Below are 20,639 nucleotides of genomic sequence, written 5' to 3'. Positions count from 1 at the left end.
ATAGAGATTTTTTTTCCAAGACCTTTTTAGAAATGAATATCCAGCAAAATATGCTCTTTGTGGTGTGCATTTGTATGGGTTTTTACAAATGGCAGGTAGATACAGAGCAGTTCTGTTACCTGCCAGGGCCCCATTTTAGTCAACCCCTTTCTGCCCCCAGGCCCAATGACTACTGGTATCTTTTTTGTCCTTTAATTATATTTTTCCCCCCAGAATGTCATATAAATGAAAGCATACATCATGCAGTTTTTGAAACTCACTTCCTTCACTTATCCTAATTAGTGCATCTGAGCTTCACACAGGCTGTCATGTGAATCAGTGCAGAATTGGATTTGGAACTCGGGCTCCCTGATGCCAGAGTCCATGCGCTAAGACCGCTGTGCTCTACACACTCCCTGTGTCAAGACAGCTGGGCAGACCTGTGGTATTGCCCCTTCTGTGGCCATAGCTATTATTGGGTTCCTAACAATCCTTGGTAAATTCTATTGGAACTTGCTCTGGGTTATTCATTTGTTACAAATGAAGGGTTTATGTAATATGTAAACCCCTGCCCCAGGACCATGAATGATCACCCCACCTCTTGGCTACTTCTGTGACTTCTTTGGGAGGAGGGGCAGAATGTACCTTCTCTAGAACTGTTAGTTCTTTTACTGCAGAAACCATGACTTTGGGTACCACCTTGGGGCTCTCCTGCCTATATTTTTTTAAGCCCTTTTACATTATAGTGGACTCTGGGCTTTTATGTGAGCTACACTATGTCTGAAGCACATGGTGCAAAGCCAGGAAATCTCAGAGCCTCTTCTGCTCTGAGATTCCCCCTCTCACCTATTACATCTGGTACAGACACAACTATGGTCGTCCTGTTTCAGTCCAGAGAGGGGGCAGTGTGCCAGGCCACTCTTCAGGTCCTCACAGCATGCCAGACCTTCAGACATAGTTCTTATCCAAATGGTGGGAAAACTGCTTTTTGGGCATCCAGTTCTCACTTTGAGGTTTCCTGCTCTATGAGTGCTTTGTCCTCCAGGCTTTAGCTTTTGATAATCAAAGCCCAATCTTCAGAATCTCTAAAAGTCCCTCCCTCCCCACCTCAAGGGTCTGCCTCTGCTGGTTCATGAATCAGTTTTGGAAATACAAAGCCAAAAATGTACTCTCTTTCCCTTAGCCCCAGCATCACTTACTCCCTATAGGATTGTTGAGAATGGAAAAATGTATTGCCATTATTTTGGTTAGCAGAGGACATGGTAAGGTTAGCATTGGAGTTAGGGTGCAGGGGGGGCAGTGTGAGGGTTATTGTGGCTTGTGGAACTTGACAAATCTCCTTCTGTGTCATGACACAGCCTGATTCTCCCTGATGACCTCACTTTCTATCAGTGTGTACTAACGTCTTTCATTATGTGATAAGTTCTTAAATACGCCATCTTGCATCAAGAAGGAAGTTGACCGAGGGTTACTTCAGGGTGCTCATTCTTTGCTTTTATCCTTAGTGAACATCAGGACCATATCTGTCTTGTTCAGAATTTTGTCTTCCAAACCTAGCATAGCGAGTCACGTGGTAGGTACTCCAGAAATATTTATGGTATGAATATTTGTGCATGGTAGGAATGACAATTAGGATTGGCTTTGGGAAAAAAAAAATTATATCCAGTACAATTGAAGTAGTGATGCTATTGTAAACTTGGAAGGAAGGGTACTGCTGGGTTAGGAAAAGAGAAGGGGAGAGGAGGACAGAATTTTTACTTTGGCTCATTTTTTAAATCCAGGAGGGCCCAAAGAGTACTATTAACTTGTTTTTCCTTGAGGCTGGGGAGTCTCTAGAGTGTGATGACTAGAACGGAGGTACTACCTTCCCTTCTCAGCCCTTCATCCACAGGATACAAAGTTCTGGTGAATCTATGGGTCATGAGCAGAAGCCTTCTGAGCTAGCATCAGCAGTGCTCATCTACTGTCAAACAGGAGGCCAGATGGAGCTTTGTAGAACAGCATTCCTCAGGCCAAGGGACCAGCTTCCCTGGGTGAGCCTCCTTCAAGGAGACCCCCACACCTGAGCAGGTGTCACCTGAAGTCAGGGAGAGAGGCACAGAAGAGGAAACAATTCCAAATAAGGACTTTGTTTCCCCCAAATGAGTTTGTTTCTCCTGTTGATTTTCCCATTTATTTTCTATCCTTTTAAAAGCAGTAATAATCATGGAGCTGAAATGTCTGGTCAATTTCAAATTAGTTACACGGCATCTATTTACACTCCTTTCTACCTGAGAGGAATAAGGACGAATTCAGAGCAAATTATTTTAAATGCTATAGTACTCTGTCTTACATTGTCTCTATACTTCTTCCCTTTTGGAATGACTTATTGGCTATAATATCTTAACAATCCCATGTCAGATTTTGTAGTTCTCTTACAAAAAGACATCTTTTGTAATGAATTTTCCCTCAGGAGATAATAGGGCATAAGTCACCGGTCAGTGCCAGATTGAGCAAAAAATCTAAATTCAGCCTAGTTTTTAAATGTTTTACATACTTGAGATATTTAAATATATTTTTAAAAATTTTTGATGACAAGCAGAGATACTTCACAATCTGTCATTTTTATTTATTTACAGCAAGGTTGTTGAAATTAATCCTTTTTCTTTCTGTTTATGATTGTGTGGGAAAAATGTGTTACTCCTTAAGATTGTTGGAGCTTAAAATATTAGCTTGAAACTTTGCATATTGATGAGTTGCAATATTTTGGCAAAAACCTTTTTGGGTATTAAGCAACCCAAAATTCAAGAAAGTATGGTTAAAAATATTTCCTCATTACAATAAAATGTGGATGTGAAGTTAATGATATTCTAATTTGGTACTTAATTTGATAGAAAACACATATTCAAACCTTCTGAAAAATATTTATTGAACACTTTCCATGAACAAGGCTAAACTCTGTAGAGAATAAAACAATGAAACAGATCCATTTCCTGCCTTCGAGGTACAATTTAAAGGGAGATGAAACAAAAAGTTAACTCCAATTGAAAGCTGGGTGGGAAGTGACAGATGCTCTAAAGAATTTGGAAAAGGCATGTACTACTTCTCACAAAGGGTGAAAGAACAATTTGACAGGTGTTGGTGGCTTTTTGAGTTATTTCTGGAAGGATGATCTATAAAGGGAAATCCTTCTAGATAGAACAGTATGTAAATATATGTAATTTATAAACATAGGGGTGTATTTATCCCTTTCAATTAGTGTGTTTGTATTTTGGGGGTAAATACCTAGTAGTGCGGTTGCTGGATTGTAGGGTAGTTCTAGTTTTAACTTTTTGAGGAACCTCTCCATACTGTTTTCCAGAGTGGCTGCACCAGTCTGCATTTCTGCTGACAGTGCACAAGGGTGCCTTTTTCTCTGTATCCTTGTCAACACTTGTTGCTTCTTATGTTTTTTATTTTAGTCATTTTCACAGGTGTGAGGTGATAGCTCATTGCAATTTTGTCTTGTATTTCCCTGATGATGAGTGATGTTGAGCATCTTTTCATGTGCCTGTTGGCCATCTGGATGTCTTCTTTGGAGAAATGTCTGTTCATGTCTTCTGCCCATTTTAAATGGGATTATTTGTTTTTTGGCTGTTGAGTTTGATAAGTTCTTTATATATTTTGGATACCAACTCTTGGATAAAGAATATGCGATATATATACACAACGAAATATTATTTAGCCTTAAAAGGAATGAAATCTTGCCACTTGCAATGACATGGATGGAGCTACAGAGTATAATGTGAAATAAGTCAGAGAAAACAAATACCATATGATTTCATTCTTATGTGGAATTTAAGAAACAAACAAAAAAAATGAGCAAAGAAAAAAGATGAACCAAGAAAAACAGACTCTTAGCTATAGAGAACAAACTGATGGTTACCAAGGGGATGTGTTGGGGGGATGGGTGAAATACGTGAAGGGGATTAAGGAGTGCGCTTGTCGTGATGAGCACTGGGTATTGTATGGAAGTGTTGAATTACTATATTGTACACCTGAAACTAATATAGCATTATATATTAATTATACTGGAATTAAAAAAAAAACCCAAATGTAATTTGGAGACGATTTGTACTTCATTTATATATGGAATAAAAAAAAATTTTAATCTTGGCCTAGGGATTTAGCCAAAGTTAAATCCATTCTATTCACAAAATCCTCTGGGATATTATGTCCTATTCTGGCCTGAGGGAATTTATGCTTACTGTTTCTTCTGCCTAGAATGCTCTCTCCGAATATCTGCATGGTTTGCTCCCTTACAACCTTTAGATCTCAGTTAGAACTGTGACCACACTGTTGAAAATTTTAGATGCCACTCCTGTCTTTCTTCCCGCTTTATCTTTATACTATATATTATTATTTATTTTATTTGTCTGTTGCCCCTCCCTAAACATATGCTCAGGAAGAGTTTTTTTTTGTTTGTTTGTAATGTTTTATATCCCCAAATCCTGCATTGTAGGCATTCACAAGATATTTGTGGCATGGTGGAGTGAAGGAACAAATATGGAGAAACAAAGTGGTTCCAAACAGTTTACTTTAAAATACAGCTGACCCTTGAACAACAAGGGAGTTAGGGATATCAATTCCTTCTGCAGTCAAAATTCTGTGTATAACTTTTGACTCCTTCAAAACTTAGCTAATAGCCTACTCTTGACCAGAATCATTACTGATAAAATAAACAATTAACACAATTTATATGTAATATACTGTACTCTTACAATAAAGTAGTCTACAGAAAAGAAAATGCTATTAAAAATCACAAGGAAGAGAGCATACATTTGCAGTACTGTACCATATTTATCATAAATAATCTTTATGTAAATGGACCCGAGTTCAAACCTGTATTGTTTAAGGGTCAACTATAATTATTTTAGATCCTAACACAGCTCTAAACTGAATGTGCATGTTCTTTCCTGGTGGCAGTCCTCTTTTGTGTGATATAAATCAGCATATGATGGCTACTATGATCACTTGTGTAACCTTGGGCAAGTCACCTGACCACTTTGTGCCTCCATATCCTCATCTATAAAATAGGACATATAAAATAGGATAGTAAAATGGGACAGTGAAGTCCCTACCTCATAGGATTATTGTAAATATTAAGTGAGTTAATAGATTTATATGCACCTGACATATAGCAATTGTTTCATAAGTGCTTACTAGAATTATTTACTTTCCTTTTATAGGCTTGAGTTTGGCTTTGCCATTCAATGTGTCTTTAAAGACTTGGAGGACATTTCTCAGACCCTTTGCACTTTTCTCAGACTTGTAGAAGTTGAGTTTCACTATCTCCTTCTACACTGACTGTCGCTCTGCCTCCTATGTCAGACCCTTCCTCAGTGCTGGTCTTCAAACCTCCATATTTTCAGCACCTCATTCTGGTCACCATTTACAGATGACCTTTTGTTTCCTTAACTTTCATCTTCTATTGTGCCTCTAGTTTCAGCCATGGAGTATGTGCTCAGCCATCATATCTGTTCATCATTATCTTAATTGGCTTTGGTATCTCCCCTGGCATTCCTATTCCAAGGCATAATTCATTCCTTCTGTTTTTCACTGCACCACATGGAAGTGCATGCTCTGAATTTCGTCATTCTGCAATATGCAGTCATAGCTGTATCATTTTCTATCCCTGACTGTGAAATCCATTCTTCGTCTCTCATGCAAATAACAAACAAAAAGAAAGGCAAAAGTCTTTATTAAATGTTTTTAGTTGACATCTTATCCATTTACATTGATGATGAGAAAATGCCAGTCTCTCCTTATTGGATCAGTTGCCTTTACCTCCCTACTTCCATTTGCTCAGTTTAGACCTAAGAACCTAATGGAACCCTGATGGTTTCTTTTAGGTGTTGGAACACACTGTTATCATGAAGTTTAGTTTGTTGAGTATCCATGTGCCCAGTGGCTCTTAAGCAACAGTCCAAACTTTGTCTCTTTCTTACCCCAGATCTTTGAGGTCCAACAGAACAGGCATACAGAGGCTCACCTTCTGGGTCAGATCCTTCTGGTATAGGGAGCTGGATGCATCTCTATGGCTTTTCCATCCCTGGAGCCATTGAGGAGCTCCCAGTTGCCACACACAGTTTCTGTCCTCAGGTTGGTACCAAGAAGCTGCCTCCAGGGAAGAAGCAGTTCCTGGTTAGGTAGCAGAGACTCATTTCGGTCATTCAACAAAATGGAGAAAAATGTTAAACAAACCAGTATTATTTTTACATAAAAGACTTTCCTTTGTGCTGTAATGCATTCTTGGATTCAGCAACCAAAAGCAGAAAAGTGAAAAATGGACTGTCTTTTCCTTCATAGACTCTATGTTCACTCCATTGCTGACAGTAAGTTAAAAATACTTGGCTGGTGAGAAAGGTGAGAAATGGATGATTCAGTCCCTCCAAATAAAGAATCCGCTGCTGAAACGGAAGGCTGGTCAGATCCAGAGTTGCGACGAGTTGTTTTTAGGTCCTTTCCTACTGGGCACAATTCAAGGTGTGAGGAACAGGGGCTGCCTATATCTAGACATAAAAACCTTTATAAAAGTGACAAAAATGTCAACATGACAATTTTGTAGAAAAAAAATGTCAGCTCTTACTCCTAATTAGAAGCACCAGGGAGAACACATAACATAAGGGTTCTTGTTATAAACCCGGACTCTGTTTACCTAACACTTTCCTCCTCAGTCACCTTGTCTCCTTTTAGATGCCATTGTAGGACCTGTTTACGACCCTGGCCTGCTTGCTCTCCCACAGCTGCCTTATTTTTGGCTCCTCTTCCGTCAAGGTGCTAATTGTGTTTATGAATACCTCCCAGCTATTCTTAACACATTGTTCCAAACAGCTCTCCTCCGACTTTTCGAGATGAATTTTGACTTTTTTTTTCTCCAGTGCTGACAGTTCAGGCTCCAATGGATTGAGGGCTCCCACTTTTGACTATTCTATTTTCTTTTGATACCCACCTCCTTAATTTTTCTTTTTTGCTATATTCAACTTCCTTTTAATTTTTTACAATAAAATTTTATTTTAAAGTAGTTTTAGAAAGACACAGAACACAATGAAAAAGATAATACAGTGAGTATCCTGTAAATTCATTGCCCGGTTTCCCCTGTTAATAGAATCTGACATTAGTATGCTGTATTTGAACTGGTGTGCATACACTACTCTTAACTAAAGTCCATACTTCATTCTAATTCCGTTAGCTTTTCTTAATGTCCTTTTTACCTTCCACAGTCCCATCTAGGATACCACATTATATTCAGTAGTCATGTTTCCTTAGCTGCTTCTTGGCTGTGACAGTTTCTAAGACCTTGATGGTGTTTGAAGAGCTTGACAGTTTTGGGGAGTATTGGCCAAGTATTTCATAGACTATCGGGATGTTCTAAACAGCTAATTATAAAGGTTTCTTCCAGAAACTCCCCTTTTTTTTTCTTTTCTGTAATCTCAAGACATTTACAAAAATAATTTGTGCTTTGGATCCTGCTGATAGAAATACTTCCAATTTGAGAAAACTGTCCAAGTTCACTGTATAAATGCACTACCCTCCACTCCACTTTGACAATTTAGTTAATTTTCATCATGTCCTCTAGGTACCATCTTGAATACTGGCACTTTATCAATATGAAATGGTGATCAATACAAGACATGGAGTATTCTCAGTTGAGAACGTATTGGCTAGAAACACAAAGGTATCAAGGTATAATAAGATGATCTTTTTTCCTTATAGTTGGTTGGTCCAGTTTGAACTTTCTAGATCTAGAAGATAGAACGTTATGTCAGAATACAATGAAAATCTATTTCCAGAAAGCTTTTTGAAGACAAATGGATGTTTTGAACTCATAAATATGTTGTTCATCATAGATTTTTCTTTATTATAATTTTCAAGTTCATCTTGAGCCAGAAATGCCAGTGTGACCCGGTGTGATTGAGGTTCTGAATTTTGACTTTGCCACACATTCAACCATTTGAATCCTTTTGCCTGAGGAAGGAATGGCTTGTTATTATTTGACTAAAATGTTCCATCTATTATAATGGCCTTCACGTATACTTCTCTATTGAGTTACCAGCCACACGTGCCATTCCAGTTATTAGAAATGGAGCTTAGAAAAATCTATAATTACTGCCTAGACAAAATAGCCTTTTAAGTGCTGTTTCACTGATTGACTTGAATCCAGGGTTCCTTAGAAACAATTTCCACTTTGCTTAGTAGAGTCACTGAATGCTTTCTACAAGAGAGGAATTAGGTGATGAGTAAGCACTCCTTCCAGATTATTCTTGTTTCATCCTGGCTGCCTTATGCTGAGTCTCTGTAGTATGTCTGATGTACGATGTTTGAAAAGCCAGGCCATTCTTCTGTGACACCATAGAGGCTTCCCACTTTATTTGCTGCTCTGGCCTGGTCCTTCCAATGTTCAAAGATGGTGCATGGCACATTTAACTGCTCTGTGGTCTTGCAGTTATCATTGATTTATTTCTCCATGGCTCATTTCACAAAGGATTTGAAAGTGACAGGCTTCTAGTTGGCACTTTCTTTGGAGCCCATCTATGTAAATGTAATGCTGATATCTGATTACCTATTTATGAATCTAGCAGTGTGTGGTGGCTTATAAGACTGTACAGCTGATTGGGTGGTATCAGAGGTAGCACTAGGAAAAAAGAATGTTGCTTGCAAAGGGGCCTCAGGTGTGGGGTAAGAACTTTCAGCACATGGGAGGCTGTCAAAGCCTAACACTTAAGGAAACAACCTTTATGTTAGAGGTACACGTGCCTGCTCTCTTAGTCACAGAACCACTGGGGAGTCTTTGTGCTTGGAGACTGATGTCCTGAGCTCTAGTTCTGGCTTGGCCTCCAATTGATCTTGTAACTCAATACAAGTCAAGGAAACCCTCTCATTTGCAACTCATTGTCTCATTTGCAACTAAATAAGTTGTACTAAGACCCTCTTAACTCTAAGGTTCTATGATCCTCTAGCAGATTTTGGAAAATGTTCACCAAAGTGCCTTATTTGTCAAGTTAACATAGAATTAAATATTGTGGATATAAAAAATTAAGATAGGTTTTGATCATCTCTTTTTTACTAAAAACACAAGCAAGATGGAAGAATAAATGCATTGCTTCTGCATAGATTTATTGAGTGCATGGTACTGAGAAGACAATAGTGAATCAGACACAGTCCTTAACCTCAAATATGCTTAAATTTAGATATGAAGCATGTCATTCTCTCTTCCCACGCCCCAGGTCCCCCTTCTCTTACTCTATCTTAAAGGAAGCTCGTCACACCTCTGGTTGACTTTTTTCAAAAGCTCCAATATCAGGGTTGCAGATGGATAGGACAAAGACCCTTTAAGGGGCCAAAGTGAATTCAAGAAACCTCCTAAAAGTGCCACTTCTAGTTTCAGCATTGTCAGGTTTGGGGACGATAAGTCATTATCCAACGAATTTATTACTCATCTCTCTAGCTGTTAGCATATGTAGTGCCTTTTTACAGATATAAGGAAACATGTCCCCTCCTGAAAAATTGCATAAATGTGACCCCTCTGTGCACTAATTAAGGAAAAGCCCCCTCCCCGCCACCTTCTTGATTCAGCCCCTCACCAGGGCACCCCATGTCCTGCCCATTAGTAGATGTCTGGCTGAACCATACCCTGCTGCCTGTCTGCAATCTTGCCAACGAATTCGTGAGGCTTCTTGAGAACAGTCCTTCTCTTCAAAAGTTCATGAGGAAAGAAGAGGACTCTGGGAGTTGCTCTGCTAAGAGGACCAGGCTTTTAAGACAATCTATTTCTTCATGTTTAAAATACAGAACCATATGTGTGAGCTGCCTGAGAGTTTGGGTGACAAGGCATCCTATTTTTGTCAGATTGCTCTGGTTTTTGGTACAATTTCCCCCTCACGGTGCCCTGAGAAGTCCTTCTGAGTGGCAATATGTCCCCTTTAAAAAAAAAAAAACAAACCACCCACGTAAGATCACAGCGCTTGAAACGATGTTTAGGAGGCCAGTTGCCGATGGCTCTGTTGGAACTGAGCAAGTCTGATTCTCCACTGCATACGTTCTAATTTAATTGGCCTAATGAGTTTAGGCTGATATGATCAAATGATCAATCAGGTTTGAGTTATGAGGTATTGAAAAATAGGATTAGAGAAGAAAAAAGGCAATTGGCAAATTGACTAGCGGACAGGGGAGCCTAGGAAGTCTTGATTTAACAATCGGATACTTTTTATTTTATTCCCCCATCCCTTGAATGCTAAGCCATAACAAAACCTACTAGGATGTGTTTGCTTGCTCGTGTTTCACTGGAATTCACTTTGCAGTCCCCCCTCTGTTTTGATTCAAAATGCTTCTCTTTCTCTCAAACACAATAAGCCAGAAATTCTGCCTTGTCTGAAACATTCAAGAACCCGTGAATACCTGCTATCTAGAAAGGCGAAATGCCCCTATGGAATTCTTGTTACCTTTAGACATTGTTAATATATTCTGTGAAAAAAAATACAAAAGAAAACACGAGTTTTAGCACTGACATGTAACATTAGTTCCGCTTAAATATTAGACGCCCTGTTCCTATTATGTAGTGAAGTGGGTGATTGGCCAAGGAGGGAATTTTGGTGTGTGGATTTTATTTTTTTAATCTATTTTTGAGTGGCTATTAATGGGAAGTCCTTGGGTCATCTCAGGCCAGTAACTGAAACTGCTTGAAACAGACCTTCTTCTAGCTCTGGGAAGGTTAGACATTGGGTGAACGTATCAAGCTTGGCTGGTTTTCCACTTGACTTGCTGTGTCTGAGGTAAATATGGGTACCCTGTAGCACATGGGATTCTGTTCATTTACAAAGATGTAGGGGCTTAGTTTTTTCAACGGGTTGATTTTTGTTCTTGAGCTTTGGTCAAACTTCGAAAATGGGTATGAATTTGCTCCTCAACTTAGGGAGCAGGACATTTATTCGTGTTCATGTTTAGGTAAATCTGGCTCTGTTGCCTCCTCTCCCCTGCATGGTTATTGGAAATTTGATCTCCTCCATTTTTGCCCTGCAATTTCCTTTGGCTGTTCAAGGAAACTGAAGGTCGTATATCTTCCAGCAAATCTGAGGAAAGGCCTCTGGTCTTGCTGCAGAAGTGGCTCATTGAAAAGCATGGTGCTGCAGTCTACATGTTCATTTGGGCCATGGGATCTTTGATCCCTCCTGGGACACAGGGCCCAGAGTATAGACTTCATGTGACCTCATTAGTAGTCCTGCATTACATGGGGCACAAAGGTCCGCTTAGATAGAGTCATGCCTTTTAGACACTTTTGATCCTTTTTGCTCGTAAACAATCTCACTGCTTACCTGGGAGCCTAAATTCTGAACACTTCCTTAGGTGACATCTAGGTCACAAATCTTTGTTCTTCCCTTGAGACGGAGACAGGGAAAGTATCTTCCATCCTTTCTTAGTAAACCTAGAGACATAGTTAAATTCTCAGTCCGTGTTCCCTGCCATGTTTGATTTCTCCTTAATTTTATTTCTTACTTTTGAACTATTGCATAAGCCACCAGGATAAGTAAGTTAAGAGTTATGTCGCCAGGAAATAGTCTTTGGTATCTATGACCATTTTTGTTGTTGGTACATTCTTTTTTTGTGCGTGTGTGTGTGGGAATATGAAGTTGTCTTTCTTACTGCCATCCTCTTTTAGTCCAAGTGCAAAGTTTCTCGGAAGGGCAGGCCTTATGGTTTGTGTGGAATGTAAATAGCTCAAATGACCCCATCTCCAAGAAGAATTCTTTAACTGTAAGGCTGAATGAAGTAAGTGCATTCTCCTGTTCTCTACTCTATTCCCAGCAATACTTTGAGCATACTTTTAAAACATATTTATTGCGTGGCTCCTGGGTGGCTCAGTTGGTTGAGCATCTGAGTCTTGATTTCAGCTCACGTCATGATCTCACAGTTGATGGTGAGATCATGAGATTGAGCTCTGTGTCGGGCTTCATGCCCTGCTTAAGATTTTCTCTTTCTCCCTCTGTCCCTCCCCAATTCGTGCATGTCTGTGCATATATTCTTTCTCTCTTTCTCTCTATCTCAAAAAACAAACAAACAAACAAACAAAACCAAAAACAAAACCAAAAACATTTATCTATTGCACACACTCCCAATTCTAGGGAAAGCTCTGATTTCTCTTCTCATTCACTCTAGGCAGAAGAAAGGTCAAGTCCAAGGACTGTATTTGACCAGGGTTCCTTTTTATGGGTGTGATGGTATAAATTTCAATATAATGAGAGAAGACAGAAGACTTTCTGCACTTTGCATGGCCTCTGGTCCATGTTTGGTGTTTCCTCTTTAGAGTCATTGCTTTAGGTCCTTTCCTGATTCATTCATTTATCTATTAATTCAAGAAACTTTCCTTAAGGACTTACTAGATTAGACATTGTGTAGGCCCTGGTTGTAGCATGAAGATAATCAGACCATACTCTTCTCCTCAGCTTATATTTTAGTGGCCTGTCTCTCTCGGAACTTACATGGGACAGTGAGATTGCGCTGGGCCTGCTGACCTCTTGGGCAGGGTTCCCTCATCCTGAGAAGACTACCTGGGGGGCAGGATTGTTTCTCAAGAAAAGTAGGTGTCATTCACATTTATACTTCCACAGCATAGTCAAAGAAGTTACAGCTCAAAGGTTGTCTCAGCTCCCTGTTCCCCTTTGTACAGCAAATACAGAGCACCTGCCATGAGCTGTCAGGTGGGAATCAGTATTGAACTTGATAGAATCCCTGAGTCATGAAGACCTATATGCATGTTTAGCTACATCTCTGCGATTGTATCTTTCTTGGGAAACTGAAGGTGCCTAGATCTGCAGGAGGAAGCTGATAGGTAACTCCTGATACAAAATCCCAACATCACTCTCTTTCTATGTTATTTTAGAGGCAAAACTACCCATCATTACATTGTTTCAGCAACATGCACACTTTGTTGTCTCCCTACCTGGATGGTGATGGGCAGAGACCATATGGTCTTCAGTCTGGTACCCTGGGGAAACCTCGCACAGTACCTCATACCTCCCCTTGTGGAAAGAGTGAATACAGAGGTACATTCAGGGAAAACCAAATTGGTACTAAAACTGTTCTTGTCTGCATTTCAAATGGCTCTTAACTAAGTAACAATTTTGAACTTAAGAAAATATGTAGATATAGTATAAATGAATAAATGTTGATGCATTTCTTTTATTCAAGGTGCTGGACTAGGATCTGTGGGTTACAAAGCAGCAAATTGATCTGGACTTGGTGCTTAAAGTATGTGGGAGGGCAGGTAAGTCATATAAAACAATAAAATTCCATTATGCTTATTCATATACAGTAAAGCCTTGGTTTGTGAGCACAACTCATTCTTGAAACATACTTGTAATCCAAAGCACTCCTGTATCAAGGCGAATTTCAAGAGCCATTGGCTCAGTTGGGATCATGTGACATTTGGCCTCACTTACTACTCGTATTACAAGACATCACTCGTTTATCAAGTTAAAATTTATTAGAAATGTTTACTCATCTTGCAGAACACTCACAGCACAAGTCACCTGCAACCCAAGGTTTTACTGTATTTATTTTTGAGGGTTTTTAAAAATAGCATTATAATAGCGGCAACTTAACTTACGGGTGCGAGTGATGGTCAGATTCGAGGATTTGGAGTTGTTTACCAAGAGGCACTTGAGTCCTTCATAAAAGTCAATCAGATGCAGGGAGTGTACAATGTTGGGTGAGAGTCAAAGGATGGAGACAAAGCCAGGGCCTCATTTTCCTGTCTGCTTGGCATCCTGGAAGGTCTGGTCTCACCTGATAGGGTCAGCTGAAGAGAGGCTACAACTCAGAAGAGCCCAAAGCTCTTGGTTTGTTTCTTCTCTCTTTTTCCTCCCTTGACTTGTTCCACACCTCAAAAGAATCTATTTTCATTTCCTTAGCTTTAAAGTACTTGTACTCTCTGTTGTTTTGTATACGTTTTCATTCTGATTGGGTTGCTTAATTCTGGTGTGTTCTGTACAATGTCCTCCATTATTTTCAAACTTGCCTTGATGATAGAAATTCTCTGATTTGAACAATTTTTCATTTATTAAGATGCCACAAGTGAGATCACTGCCTTGGGTTTCATCCTCTAGAAACTGTCCCTGGCTAAAGCTAAGAGAGGTCAGAAAAACCGGCGACATGACATTTTATTAAAATATAAATAACTGGGTGGGGGTGCGTGCGTGTCGTTATCTACTTGTGAGATTCTAGGGCCCAGAAATTCTGAGAGGGCTGCAGCTACCTCAGACAGGGGATAAGGGATATGTTGAAAACAGTGTCACCCTATGCCCAGTTGGCAATCAATGCCAAGATTGGGGATATTCACAGAACTTGGCTGTCTTCTTACCACTGCCTTTGAATTGGCTCAAGATATGGCAAGTACTTTCTCTACCCTTTTCTAGTGTTTTAACTAAAGAACTATAGGGAAAGAGAGAACTTGTGGCTGCCCCAGAAACCATGGTAAACATTCAAAAACAGCTGATCTGTCTCTGAGGCTCATTTGGAAGAGAAGGAACTGCAGGAAGGACCGTGACCCAAGTTCATTGAAAGCTATGACTCTGCACATTTTTCCTGAACGGTTTTGTGCATCAACATCTCATTCTTTTCAGGGTCAGCGTGCAAAGTGACATTTGGGAGATGTGCCTCACTTCTGCCCTGCTCTCAACAGATCTGGAATCTTTGCCTTTGATATGGGTTCAAATGCATGGGTTAATGACAATCACAGGCCCATAGCAAATGCTGGCAAACTTTTTGCAAACATGGGCCAAATTTTAGTTTCATTATAAAATGGAAAGCCAGAGCTGGCTCTGAGTTTTGCACTAACATTTCATACAAAACTAATTTGTAGTTCTTCCAGATGGGTTCAGTGTCTATGGCATACTGCCTGCTACTCTAAAATGTACTTGGTATAGAGGATGGTGGTGGGGAAGGGAATAGAGTTGGTTCCTACGTGGGGAAATATGAAGGTTTTGGGATTTATAGCAAGAAAGAGTTCTATTAAAAAAAAGTTACCGCTGTAACAGCAGCTTTTATCTAAATGGTTTCAGTACTGGTAGGAGAAAATGGCAAAGAACCAACATTTTACTGAGTGATTCATGCTAGACATTGTGCTCTGTGCTTGACATATAGTATCTCATTCAAGCATTACAATACTCCATGAGTTGGGTATCCATTTTCCTTTTCATTGGGGAAATAATTCATTTACCTCTGGACTCTAGAAATCATCTCTCGGTCCCTGTTATGTATCAGATGTGTGATATGAACTAACTATGGGATACTTCATTGGCAAGAAGTCAAAAATACCTTCCAGTTAGAGGCAGACCCAATTTGATTGTATTTCTAGTTCATGGAGTACTGCAGACAGTTGTGCAGGTTGCTTACTGCAGGAGATTTTCTGGTCAGGGAGTAAGTGGGAATGTTCACTCACCAAGGTGCATGCTTTGGTCAAGACTGTGTCTGCTGTGGGGAAGGGGCACCTTTTTCTAATTTACTCATGTATGTTTGCAGTGACTTCGCTGATGCAGATTCCTTATGACAAGTGAGCAACCTAGAAAAGGAACACTGAAACTCAATTTCTCTTCTATCTCAGCATCATAGGGTGTCTGTCTCTTCACCCCCCCCCCCACCGCCCCGCTTCTTTATCATGCATGCATCTTGGGACAGTCCCTTGGAACTCCATTTGCCCTGACTGCTGCTTTCACTCTGGGAATAGACTGGGAGGGTGACTGGATGGGGAGGTAACCATCTTCCTCGTTTGTCTCTCCACTTAGTGAGCGGCACTGACGGAAGTGTCCCTTGACCCTTTCTAGGCATTGTTCTTCATAAACTGCTTAGATTTCACTCATGTTATTATTTCCTATATCCTTTCCTCCAAAACTGCATGGATGGCCAGGAAAGTAGATATCTTTTAAAACCTCAGAGTTTCAAACTTTGGAGAATAGTTTTATTTTTTAATTTCGTTAATTAATTAAAAAATGTTTATTTATTTTTGAGAGAGAGAGAGAGCACAAGCAGGAGAAGGGCAGGGGGGGGGGGAGGGGAGACACAGAACCTGAAGCAGGCTCCAATGCTCCGAGCTGTCAGCACACAACCTGACACAGGGCTCAAACTCACAAACCGTGAGATCACGACCTGAGCTGAAGTTGGTGCCACCCAGGCACCCCTGGAAAATAGTTCAAAGAGAAAATTGATTGAAGTGCTATCTGTCAGTTCTTTAGGAAATGTTTGGCTGCAAGGATGAATTTTAAAACATACAAAAAGGAAGGGATTGTTGTAAGTTATTTTTGGTGTTAAGTGTCTGCTTGATTCTTTGCAGTGTGTTACATTCAAGAGAAGCATACAAAAATTAAGATGGGAAAATGGGGCTCATAACTTAGTTTAAAAAGACGTGCAGGGGCACCTGGGTGGCTCACTTGGTTAAGCATCTGGCTCTTGGTTTCAGCTCAGGTCATGATCTCACGGTTTGTGAGTTGGAGCCCTGCATTGGGTTTTATGCTGGCAGTATGGAGCCTGCTTTTGGAATCCTCTCTGTCTCCCTCTCTCTCTGACCCTCCCTGCTCTCTCTCAAAATAAGTGAATTTAAAAAAAAAAAGCTGTGCAAAGCATCAGAGTACTGTGTCTCATATTCAATATAAGAGTTGGGAGACAGGGAACCCCAGGATGATACTGTAAAACATGTAAGTTTCTGCATATATTTAAGGTTTAATTGTCCTTACAGAGAAAGAGCAAAAGAGTGCTGGTAGTTTCTTTAATTTTTTTCCCCTTTTTAAATAACATATACGTTATGCAGAAAATGTGATGAGACTAAGATATAAATTATAAGAAAATCCCGCAAAAATCAACTAAAGGCCCCAGAGATAATCATGGTTAACGTTTTGATGTATGATTTTTTTTAGTCTTTTAGAAATTTATGTTAATTTATCATGGCTGAGCTACTGCTGTATATACCTTCTTAAACCTATCCTATTATTCGACATTATGTCAGTTTAAAGATGCACAGAAAGCACGTGTGCAGCTGTTTTTCTGGACTATCAGCAAATCACAGCTTTAGATATTGTCCAGGGATTTTGGCCAGTAGCACTTTCTAACCTGATTTTCTTTGGATTTATATATAAAACTAACACCTCTCTATAAAGTCATTTATATATAAGCTCGAAGTATAGTAATTTTCCCCTATTAATTTTAAGGCTTTTAACCTAAACATATATGTTCAGGTTTCTAAATTGTATCCTTTACTGGGAGTTGAGAAACTCAATCTCAAATAAGCCATTCAAACAAACATACTCTTAAGTGGAATGATAATATATGGAAACATGAAAAACCCTGGCTTCTTTGCAGTACTGTAGCTCCCATTAAAGTGGTAGACTTACTCCTGATGCGATGTAAATAAAACTTTAAATACAAGTGCTCAAGTATCCAGGCAGTGTAGGTATTGTAGAAAAAATGATTACATGAGAATTCAACTCTTTTGCAAATTGGGATTTTTTTTTTTTTTAATATGAGTGCTTCTCTTAATTCAAGGCACACTGGGAGTTCCAAGTCATATATGCTTAAAAAAAAAAACCCTCAATTTCCCAGGGACACTGGTAAATACACACTGTTTCCTTTGGGCCATTTAATTTTGTATCATTTGCTTTATCTTGCTTGGTTAGTCACACCAGCATGTTCCTGGTTATATAAATTGTCTTAGGTGACATGATACTTTCTTTCTCAATCATGATTAAATGCAAAATGGCAAAACATTCCTTTTGGGCAAATCACTTTTCTCTTTCAAACCAGTTCTATCTTGAAATAAAACAAATGAAATGGAGGCAATTGCAATGTTGAGTATGATAAGGTTTTATCTTATCACACCTTCAAGGTTTTATGCCCCTTCTTCCATGGCCTGTCCTCCTCACTCACTCGGGTTTCTTTGTATGTCAGGTTTTAACAAGCAAAACAGCCTCTCAAGGATATTTAGAGGGTGAGAAACTGTTAGGATGAATCTGAATCTCTTTATTAATAGTGAGTTGCATAACAAATGCCATGGGGTTGGTAGATTTTACTGTGTCTGTTAAATATTAACAGTACTTGTACTTTCTGGGGTATTGTCGAAGTGCCTGGATACCGCTCAGCCAATCACAAAGAAACAGGTTTCCATGGAAGCAATATCACGGATTCATTTCATTCTCAATGAAATCCACACAGCAAGACAGATATGTAAAAATAACCCATATAAAATTGAAGCAAAATATTTCTGGGTGTTTGTTCTATGCCTTTTGGGGTGTGTGTGTGTGTGTGTGTGTATGTGTGTGTCTTCAATTTAAAAATTAATCTAAAAATATTTGGGCACTCAGGAAAGCTTCCAAAAAAGCTGGGGCTCTTACCCCTGCCTGGCTGTTTTTGTTGTTCTTTTGGGCATGCATACCTGCGTGTTTGTAGGGCTCAACCCTTCCTTGTTTGTATTCTAGAACACAACATTTTAGACCACATTTTAAAATGAGAAACAGACTATTCTGAATGTCTGTCGACATTCTCTATTTTAAAGAACAACTTACATACCAATAATAAGGAATTATCATGACTGATTTTTGATTCTCCTTTACAAAGAGCTTTAAAAACTCTCTAAGCTTACTGTAATTATTTTATAGGTGAAAATGAGCTCAGAGAGGTCAAGTAACCTCTTCAAGACTGCACAGCTAATGAGTGGCACAATCTGGTTTCTAGTCCAGATTTACCTGATGGTAGATGGTATAATTCCAACTTACTGTGCTATGTTTTCATTTCCATTAAGGAGAGACTCACTATTTAACTGTCACGGCAGTCAAAACGTATCATGTATCTATGTACCTCCATTTATTCATACATATACACATATACATACATATACACACACACACACTAAACCCTACTCACACCTTTTGCCATTGTTCTTGTGAAAAGCCTTGTATTTATAGCTCTAACATAGCACTTATTCTACTGCAGGGACTTTTTACCTGCTTCCTTACGGCTAGGCCCTGAGCCCTGGTGATTGATCTAGGTATTTCTTGAGGGTAGGACTCTGCCTGGCACAATTGCTACTTTGTCTAAATAGAGTTGATTTAGAATCCACAAGGGTTTTGAATGACAAGCAGAAGATTGTTTACATAGACCCTTAGCAAACGTGAGATTGTATTGAGGTGAGGGGATTGTGTTTGGATAAATGAAAACTTGTCACCACAGTCGCCTCTGAACCAAGAAGTGTGACTGATACACTTGAGTAAATGACTCAAATAAATACCTTGAAGCATTTTAGAAGCACTATTCTTCAATTGTAAATGTTTATTTGAAAACACACTTATCTAATTATTATTTATTAAAAGAGTTCCTCTAAAATTAAAAAGATTCTACTGTAAAGTAACAAAAAGGGGTTAAAAAATAAGAGAGTAGCCTTTGACCATTTCTCCCTCTATTATTCTCAATTCTTGAGCTTGCTTGGTGGTCCCACTATCACGTCATACTCTTACCATTGAAGAATAACATGCTTTCACTGCTTAGGTTTTTAAAGATACATCTGATGTATCAAAGCCTTCGGAAGACCAGTTTTAATGGATAATTGTCTAGGATGCATTAGCATTTCCCTTTCTTAATAAACACAGTCTCTCAGATGTGACCTAACCTTTCTTTATGACTTGGCACCATTGCTCTATTATTTGTAAACTGTGGGAGGCAGAGTGATATCCTCAGGTGTCAGGGCTCATAAAGGACTGGGCCTGTCTGCTTGATTTCTCTTTCAATTTCCCCTCTGTCCTCTCCTATCATTTGTACTGGTTTCCCTGGGTCTGCTTCATAAATACAGCCCACTGTACATCTACTTCCATCTCCTGTTGGCTGAGGCACATCTATGCGTTTCATGGGGTACCAGATAAGTAAGCAAGTTTCATCAGGTGCAAGCTGATCACTTAAGGCGAACCCCCGAGTATGTCAATTAGCTCTGGCCCATAGGCTCCAGGGTGACCTCATTTATCTTCCTCGATAAAGCTCATGGGCTCGCTTTAAGCACTTTCCTTATCACTGTTGGTGTCTTCTGTTGTTGTTACCATTGTTGTCCAGTTCAAGAGGGAAAGTGTGGGGGCGCCTGGGTGGCGCAGTCGGTTAAGCGTCCGACTTCAGCCAGGTCGCGATCTCACGGTCCGTGAGTTCAAGCCCCGCGTCGGGCTATGGGCTGATGGCTCGGAGCCTGGAGCCTGTTTCCGATTCTGTGTCTCCCTCTCTCCCGTTCATGCTCTGTCTCTCTCTGTCCCCAAAATAAATAAAAAACGTTGAAAAAAAATTAAAAAAAAAAAAAAGAGGGAAAGTGTGTATGGTCGTGTTTCTATAGAGCCGTCTGCTGAATATGTGAGACTATTATAATAATTTGTAATAAAGACTATAAGCTACTTTGTTATTTTGAAGAGAAGATCTTAAAAAGCGCTTCCTTTGGGAATGTTTCTAGGAATAGTGACTTTACATATGTGTGAATATATCTATGTATATATAAGGATATAGGCATATATATATATAGTTCTATGAATTCACTTATATCTCATATTGGTTTGGGAAACGTTTAAAGGGCAGCGGTAGCAATAGAAAGGAAAAAGGGGTAAAATCGTGAGCGTGCATAATAGTCGCTAACA

The 20,639-nt window shown here is 39.5% G+C and overlaps 1 long non-coding RNA gene across 4 annotated transcripts in view; it reads left to right on the top strand.

The window, feature by feature from the left end:
- Window positions 1-20,639, top strand: part of LOC128315234 (uncharacterized) — a 597,865-nt gene that overhangs the window by 331,699 nt on the left and 245,527 nt on the right. For 3 of the 4 annotated variants that reach the window (XR_008297800.1, XR_008297802.1, XR_008297801.1), the window contains one exon: window positions 13,183-13,258. This is a non-coding gene — a long non-coding RNA (uncharacterized LOC128315234). Of the gene's footprint in view, window positions 1-10,565; window positions 10,770-13,182; window positions 13,259-20,639 lie in introns of those variants that run through there. The other variant, XR_008297803.1, reaches the window with a different exon arrangement.

The sequence above is a fragment of the Acinonyx jubatus genome, chromosome C2, assembly GCF_027475565.1.
Source record: "Acinonyx jubatus isolate Ajub_Pintada_27869175 chromosome C2, VMU_Ajub_asm_v1.0, whole genome shotgun sequence".
Taxonomy (NCBI): domain Eukaryota; kingdom Metazoa; phylum Chordata; class Mammalia; order Carnivora; family Felidae; genus Acinonyx; species Acinonyx jubatus.
Note: the sequence above shows the minus strand (reverse complement) of the source record. Positions and strands in the feature narration are given on the sequence as shown.